At 38.1% G+C, this 8,277-nt stretch overlaps 1 non-coding gene across 1 annotated transcript; it reads left to right on the top strand.

Annotated features, from left to right (window-relative positions):
• Window positions 1-414: 414 nt before the first annotated feature.
• TRNAL-CAA (transfer RNA leucine (anticodon CAA)) lies at window positions 415-495 on the top strand. Its single transcript has one exon. It is a non-coding gene; the product is annotated as a tRNA-Leu (tRNA).
• The last annotated feature ends 7,782 nt before the right edge of the window (window positions 496-8,277 follow it).

The raw sequence follows: 8,277 nt of genomic DNA, 5'->3' as shown, positions 1-8,277 counted from the left end.
ATACCGGACCAGACCGGAATAGGGTTATGTACATTCTTATTATGAGGATGGGTCATTCGAGCGTATGTAAATAGATACTATGTTTACATATGGATCGCTACGTCGTTACATTCTATTTAGGATTAGGAATAGGCGTAATCGGACCTGCTTTTGACATATCTATCGGTATTTGGGTACCATATTCACTTCTTTTTGGGGCTTCTATTGAATCGAGAAATAGGTTTGATTGTACATCTTTTTGATATATATAAGGTATCCTCCGGATAATTCAAATCGAAGCAATTTGATGTCTGACCCGGGCCTATATGACATGACCGATCGATAGAAATACTCCAACACTCCACCTTTGTCATATATTCCATATATCACATTAGATAGATATCATATTCATGGAATACGATTCACTTTCAAGATGCCTTGATGGTGAAATGGTAGACACGCGAGACTCAAAATCTCGTGCTAAAGAGCGTGGAGGTTCGAGTCCTCTTCAAGGCATAATATTAAGAATGCTCATTGAATGAGCAATTCAATAACAGATTTCGGATCTAATCAATATTGATATACCGAGTATCTTATCTGTTGATACGAAGTATTCCGGCAATCCCCACGATCCGAGTCCGAGCTGTTGGAATTGGAATAGGTTCGGCAGGGGATCACGAAATCTTGGCGATCTTCTCTATCTAATGAATGAGGAGTCCGTTTGGAAATCGTCCGCCCCGCACCCACCCCCGAGTATATGATTCAAGAGGAATCACACAAGGGTAGATTGATAAAAACCTCTGGTAAAATACCCACCAGTACCCATAACCCAGCAGATAAAGTACATTATATAGTCCGTTTTAGGGATTGGCGACTTACCCATTCAGTGACTTTGGCACTGGACGTTCCCAAAATGGATCGGGTCGGGTGAATTAGAGAATAGACAGACGTCTGTTGGAGACAGACGTCTGTTGGCATTCCGGCCTTCCTTCTCCTTTCAGGGCCTATCCGAAAGAGAATCCAGTACCTCTTGGTCGTGAATATCTGAATAGGACGAACCGGCCTCCGTGGATATCTTTGCTTCGGAACAAAACAATTAGAATTAGGCTCGGTCAACCGGAATATGTATTATCCATATGGGGGATCTTCCAATTGAGAAGATCCATCGACCTGAGACGAAGAGAAAGGTCTATCTATTTTCTTTAGTTATTCAGTTAAACCAATGATTCGTTATTGGAGCAGATAGCAACAAGCATTTCATCGGACATGCGTATTTTTTATTTTCCGATGGATTTACATGGTTTCATTAATGGAAATTGTTTGATGTAGTGAGTAATAGACTCTGGTTGTTCGCCGTTCAAGAATTCTTGTTTAGGCAGTTCATATCATCCATACATAGTGTTTTGATCTAAGATTTCAATTCTTCCATGTTTCAGCAGTAGCATATTGTTCCATGGAGCTAAGGTCCAAAATATGGAATAAAAAATGTTTCCACGACTCTACCACCCGGCCAATCCTGTTCCACTTAATCCCTTTTTCATGGCCACATATCTTTACGGCTAAGGAATGGGAAATCTTTCTCCTGTTACATGAATCAAATGTTTCATTTCATCCGGGAAAAGCCATCCCTTTCTCAACATTGTCTTTGTTATTTGATCCAATAGCGTTCCGTTAGATAGGAACAGATTTGATAAATACTGATAACTCTCGGATAGAGTATTAGAAAGGAAAGATCCATTAGATAATGGACTATTGCTTCTAAGCCATCTCTGGCGATGAATCAACAATTCGAAGTACCTTTCTTGCGTATTCTTGATGAACCAGCATTTATACATAGATGTAGAAGGTTTTGTTTGGGAAGTAATAAGCACCTTTGACATCTCTTCATCTGCAAAGAATTCTCGACGTGAAAACACAGAGACAAAGGGCTGATCTTTGAATAGGAAAAAGAATGGATCCGCAGGGTCCCAAATGAATTGGCTTACTCGAAAAAAGCCTTGTTCTTTGGAAGATCTATCTCGTGTCTGGTACTGCATGGTTTCACTCTGCAAGAACTCCGAATCATTCTCTTGAAGCTCATCCTCTTCATGATACTCATCCTCTTCATGATACTCATCCTCTTCATGATAAAAGGTCCGCTTGCCCCGAGCCCGATAGAGAAAAGTGGGCTTTTCAATACAATCACATAGTTTGCCACAAGGGCGCCATATTCTAGGAGCCCAAACTATGTGATTGAATAAATCCTCCTTTATCTGTTGCAGGTCGACGACCTCTTCCTCTTCTTCAAACTCCGATTCGTATTTTTCATATAGAAATCTCTGATCAACGATAGAACAAGATCTGTTTTGCATCATATCTAACTGTTCGGACCGAAGAAGTAATGTCACTCGATTATTATCAAACTGACTGCAATCTTTTTCTGTCCGTGAGGGTCCCACCAGAGCGCCTTCTACTTCTAATAGGCCATGAACTAGATCAGAATCATTCTCAACGAATCTATAAGAAGTGATCCAATTTTTTTCATCAGGTCCGGGTGAAGACCAAAGATCTTGAGCGACCGATCCGGCAGAACAACTCAAAAGATAAAGAAGTATCGTTAATTTCTTCATGCTCGTTCCAAGTTCGAAGTACCATTTGTACAAATAAGAATCCCCTTCTGATCTCTTCTTCATATAGATAGATATAGGATCTATGGGGCAATTACTTAGAAGTACATTTTGTGCAACAGCCCTTCCTATCTGATAGAAAAGGATCCCATGATCCTGAACCGATCTTACCTGGGATCGCAAATCCCAAGTTTGTCTATGAAGAGCTAATCTAATTGTATTATTAGTTTCTATAATTGATTTCTTCTGTGTAATACTAATTGATAGGGCCTCATTGATAAGTGCTACAAGATCTCGTACATTGGAACCCATGGTTATGGACCCCAATCCGTTAGTATGGAACATTTTCTTTTCCAAGTGAAATCCCCTAGTATATGAAAGAATGAAAAAGTGCTTTCGTTGTTGCGGAATAAGAAGCCTTCGTATCTTAATGCATGTATTTAATTTATTCGGAGCTATTAGAGCGGGATCCACTTTTTGGGGAATATGAGTCGAAGCAATAACAAGAATATTTCTAGTGGAACATCTTTCACAATCTCTGGAGAGATAGTTCTCTAATAGACCGAGGGATAAGTAATTCGACTCATTCATATACAGATCATGAATGTTTGGAATCCATATTATGCAAGGAGACATTGCTTTTGCTAATTCGAATTGAAAGGTGATATCAAATCGGTCTATTTTCGGCGTCATATACATAGTTAGCAGCTCCGTATCAAGGTCATCATCAATATCGTCACTATCATCAATATCGATATCGTCACTATCATCAATATCGATATCGTCACTATCACTATCATCAAAATCGATATCATCAATAAAATAATCTTTAGGCTTGTCATCCGGAACTTGTTCGGAAATACCGTAATGAAAGGAACATAGGGGTTTGTCGCTAGGTATTTGACCAAATAGGATCGTCCAGTTCCTATAGAACCTATCACTAAAATACTCCTAGAAGGGGATAGGGCTAAGCGGAGCGAAAAGGGTTTTCCATGAGATGGGAAATGAAAACTATTAGCCCCACACGAGGTTTGTGAATAAGTAATTGTCTGATAATGAGCAAGGAATATCCGTCTTTCTGCTAAACAGGATCCATTGAACTCATAATTCATTATATACTTGTCAACTAAGTATCGTAAGTAAATTGATCCCGGTTGTTCAATCATTTGATAACCAGAGTCATTCTTTGATAAATGATCACTATGAGTCAGACTCAATAGAATTTGATCAATCCTTTTTTCTGTCGTTAAGGTGGAGAACTGAACCAAGAATTCTCTTTCTTCATCATCAATCGAATCACTGTTCGCGACCCAGGATTCTATTTTCTCATCAATCCAATCACCGTTCACCTTTTTTCTTTTTCTTATCAATGAATGGATCTCTTTACTTGTACGACTTAGATGTCTCGTATTTCTCGAAAAAGTGATTCGATTGATGGGATTTGGTATGATACTTATGAGATTGATGGGATTTGATATGATACTTATGAGATCGATGAGATTGATATTCAAATATTTCTTCCTAGAACGTATTGATTTGACCCCACAAGCGACCAATAGCATGTTGCCACCAAAAGCAAAACCCCGTATTTCTTCCAGAGAATCTCCTAATTGTTTCAGAACAACTAGAAAGAGATTCTTTAACCAGAAAGAATTCAGTTCAGATGTAGGATACCCATCCAAAAGTTTTCGCAACTCAATCATGTATGATGGAATCATCAAAGATTTGATCTTTTCTAACTCTGTCTGTAACTCACTAGAGGCTTGGGAAACAAAGAGAAGATGTATACGAACGAGATATCCAGCAACAAGAAGAAGGGAAAAGATTGAATAGAGGAACTCCAACTCCCGAGCATTTGTTGATCTCAGATGTGTCCATATCAATGGAACGGGTGACTCATTATTTCGATGAATCATTTCTTCGGACAGAAGAAGATTCTGTAAACACTCCCTCGAAATCTCACTTATCAGACTCAAAATCTCACTTATCAGAGTCCATTGTGGAAGAATCTTCTGAGGAATTGGCCATGATATATCTGATCCATGCATAATATCATGAAAAATGGATACAAATTTGTGACTGCTACTTAGTATCGACAATGGGTCTGAAAAAGTATCTAAAAGGGTGAAATTTAGATATTTGCACTCTGTCAAAGTAAGGAACCATGGCATATATGTTTGGAACGGATTCCATTTTGTTTGGAACAGATTCCATTTTGAGAGATTTGAAAAGCACTATCTCGTTGAAAGGTTCTATACATCTGCCGTTTCTCAACGCATTTCTTTAGACTCCGTTTTTTTTTCCTCTTTCCGGATGGTAAATATTTCTCAGAACATGGAGTGTGAATCAAACCCATGTTTGAATTGAAACTGAGATACCGATGCAAGTTCTTCCCTTCTGAATCAGATAGATTCATATCTGAAAGAGGCTGACAATAAGTTCTTCCAAAATTGACTCTTTGTTTCTCTGTTAGAGGTGTTGCAGAAATGTCTGCGATCGAGTAAATAGCTCTACGAACGAATGGCTCGGATCGAATTGGAAAACGGAAAGATTTGTACAAGTTATACGTTTTGTCACCACTTGTGGAAAATCTTTAGGTATGAATATGTTAGATACCTGTGACTCGATTGGTGAAATAGTCTCTCTCTCCAAAAAAATATGTTTTTTTTTACCGACGCACGAAGAAAATATTTTGTTGCGAATGAACAAGGTAGTGAGGAATTGTCCATATGTAAGATCATAATTATTGATACGGGTCTTTTCCACATAAAAAGGGAATCTTTTGTTACAATAGAACCAGAAGTGATTTGGATCATTCAAGAATCGAAGTCGATTTGCTTTATAAAAAGAAGATATCAATGAACTTCTATGAAATGGTTTCACGGGATTCAGCCAATTGTCTCGATCATGGAATATCATTGAGAAATAGGAATCCGTGTTATCAAAGGATTTCCTGCGATTATTTCTAGTATAGAATGAGTCAATCATCCACTCTGGTATCTTTTTGAACAAAAATGGTAATGTTGTTCCTCCATTGATAAAGAATTCCGGTCTTTGGGAAGTATCATGATCATCCAATAAGAAGGGTTTCAATTTATTCAAATGAACGATTTGAACACCTATTGATTCTAACAACTGATTGCGGAGTTGATCATTCGGACCTTTCAATTCACGGATGTGGATCTCGGACCTATGAATGGGGATATTCCCGATACTCACAAAGAAAAGGGGAAGTGACTTGGACAAAAAGGGAAGTGACTTGGACAAAAAGGGAAGTGACTTGGACAAAAAGAAACGAAGTGACTTAGACAAATTTTGTTTGTCGATAGCCTCGGACCAATCAATCGAATATTGATTAATACGTAACCGATCGAACACTACTTGAAAACGGTTCTTCTGTTCAGAAACGAAATGTTCCAAATGTTCCTGGAAATTCTTGCTCTCATTGGACCATTTGTATCTATATACATCAGGATCCCGATTCATGGATCTCTCGGTTCGAGAAAAAAGAGGATCAAACCATTTCTTCTGACTCTTTTCAATTCGATAAATGTTGGTTGATCGTATATTTCATTATAGTTATATGATTCAGAGTATCATTTCCTATTTGATCCCTTTGAATTCCATATTCGAAGTTGCGATCGGATCTATTCATTAAAAAGAATCGATTAGATACATTTCTTATGTACCCATAGGTGCTATATTGGATTTGAATCAGATTTCGGATCAATCTATATTGATTGACTGCCTCCATTATGTTGTTGCTAGCAAATACCGCTGTTTTTAGTTTTGGATCTTCCAAATCATTCCCGCAGTAGATCCGGACCGATTTTTTTCTGATCCTTCGATAAAAAGATTCATTCTCTTCATAAAAAAGAGGAGGTAGAACCAATAAAGATTTCTTTTTCGATTCATCTCTGGAGTTGAATACCTCATTCAAGAATTTTTTTTGATCCAACCCGTAGGAATCAATAGAAAAGGCAAATCCCCTATGATACACCAGATCCGGCTCGGTTATTGATAGAGTGAATAGATCTGCCATTTCTTGAAATCTCTCTTCTGATTCAAAATCGTGGTGTAACGTGTATCCCCTTTTGTTCCGGTCATGGAATAGATGAAATAAATCAAAAAATGGATTTTGTTCAAGAATGAAATCTTATTGGAACTGTCCATATCCGGTTCATCCTTCGGAACCATATCACATCCCGGATCTGATGAAATAGGATGAATTGAGACGGTATTTTGTAAATACATAATTATCTTGAATATATCAACCATTTCTTTATTTTCCAATCGCCTGGAAGGGACAAAAGAAACATCTTGTTTTTTCTTCAAAAATTTCTGATCTCTAGTGGACCTCTCAATAGGATTCGAACCCAGATGAAGTTCTGACCATCTGTCAGAGAAAAAAGAACGAATTGATCTTGTAGGATTCCCAAGAAATTCTTCGATTTCTTCCGGAAGCAGATGATTATTCATCTGCTTCTCACGTTCCGTGAATAGCCGGGACATTGAGGAAGATCCAAAAAGGCATTTCGGGAATCGATCTGATTCTATCTCTGTTCGTTCCGTTTGAAGAAAGGAAGGATCCCAAAGAATCGATCTTTCTTTTAGTTGCTGAATGTCTGTTTGATCGATCAATGTGGGATATTCTGAATCCTCATTTCTAATGGAATCGAAATGATCTATGGATTGATCAGAAGATCCTTTCAATTGGCTAGAATCCCTTACTTGAACGAAAATAGATCTTGTGGAATCATATTGAATATTTGACAATACATTCCGTACCTTGCTAAAAAACCGATCCTTGTTTACCAACCACACATTGTCTAACCAAATCAAATTCTCTCTCGATACGTTCCTCAAAAAATCCGATTCGTGCTGATTCTTCCCCCAACTAACGAAGAGATCTTGGCGGAATTGCCACATATGAAATTGAACACAATTTTGCAAAGAAATACCCCACTTGTTTCTCGAGAAGAGATGGGAAACATGCTCAATATCATTTGATTGAATAGTTGCCTCAGCTCCTTGTTGTTTGAAGAAACCCTCCCCTTCAATTGGTCTTTTTTCACGAAAAGCAGACATGAGATAACAAATCAAGTCTTTCCCTAAGATTTCGAATAGCTGTCCCAAATTCAAGTTGATTATGTTTCGCTTCTTCCTCGGAGAAAGACGATCAAACAATTCCCAATCATGGTCCTTGCGGATCGGATCATCCGTATAGGATAAAAAAAGAAACTCCAGATATTCGCTATCTTTCTCTTTGAATGAGATCTTAATTCCAGCTACGGTTTCATTAATTCCAGCTACGGTTTCATTAGATATCTTACAACTAGAATCCCTCTTTTTTCCGATCCGGTTCCTCCACCACCGCGAACTCCGGTTAGATTCAGGCATGATACACTTTTTATTTATTGGGAGAACCCAAGTACTCTCTTGCGGATCCATGAAACAACTCTCAGAAATCTTTTTCCCTTTTGGAAGATACAGGAACGAAACAATCAACCTATTGATATTGGAAGACCGAAAAGATTCTTCCAATGTCTCATTTCTGGGTCCAATGGAATTCACATTTCTGGGTCCAATGGAATTCATAGGTATAGGAAGAAGCTCCATCAAATAGAGATTTTTTCTTTCGACCATCTTTCGATTGTTAATACGAGATATAAGGACCGCTACTACAAGCAGT

This window comes from Musa acuminata, unplaced genomic scaffold, assembly GCF_036884655.1.
Source record: "Musa acuminata AAA Group cultivar baxijiao unplaced genomic scaffold, Cavendish_Baxijiao_AAA HiC_scaffold_1113, whole genome shotgun sequence".
NCBI classification, from domain to species: Eukaryota; Viridiplantae; Streptophyta; class Magnoliopsida; order Zingiberales; family Musaceae; genus Musa; species Musa acuminata.
This window is presented reverse-complemented; position numbering and strand designations above follow the sequence as displayed.